We start from the raw sequence: 676 nt of genomic DNA, 5'->3' as shown, positions 1-676 counted from the left end.
AGTGAACACCCTAAACACATTGTCCATTCTAACAAACTTACTAGTTTCAGAAGAGCCACCACCCTAGAGATGGTAGCCGGGTAACCTGGCCTGAGCCTCAGTTCCATCACAATGAAGCTTCCTTGGACCAGGGCCTCTAGAGGAGGGAAAACGTTGCTGCTTGGGCCTTTGCCAGCTCCTCTGTCCCTGTCCCAATTAGCTCAGAGAATATGGTAAGATAGTTGCCTAACTTACTTGCCACAAAGTTAAAAGTATGTAGAGAAATGAAGTCAGTGGGGGATGTGAGCCTCAGCGCCAGTGCGGGCTCAGTGCCATGGGCGCTGGTCTGTTTCGTAATGGAGGACTTTCCTCTGCATTGGAGCTGAAAACTATCTGGATTACTAAATCAAAGTGACTATTTTATAGTATCTTGTACCTTGACCCCAAAGGAATTTATAAATAAATGATACTTCTGCAAAAAAAATTTAGAGCAAATAAAACTGACTCAAGCTCTGATCTCTGACAGCTTATTCTATAAATCAAAAAAAGTAAAATGTCTCCAGATTGTGGGACTGCTTCAAAGCCTGGAGCCGGAACATGTTCAAACCAGAGGAGCAGCAGTCACACACGGTGTGGCCGTCTGTCCAGCAGCAGCTGGTCTGACTAAATTTTAGATTTTTTTTTTTTTTTTTTTTTT

The sequence above is a fragment of the Microtus ochrogaster genome, chromosome 10 (genome assembly GCF_000317375.1).
Source record: "Microtus ochrogaster isolate Prairie Vole_2 chromosome 10, MicOch1.0, whole genome shotgun sequence".
Classification (NCBI taxonomy): domain Eukaryota; kingdom Metazoa; phylum Chordata; class Mammalia; order Rodentia; family Cricetidae; genus Microtus; species Microtus ochrogaster.
Note: the sequence above shows the minus strand (reverse complement) of the source record.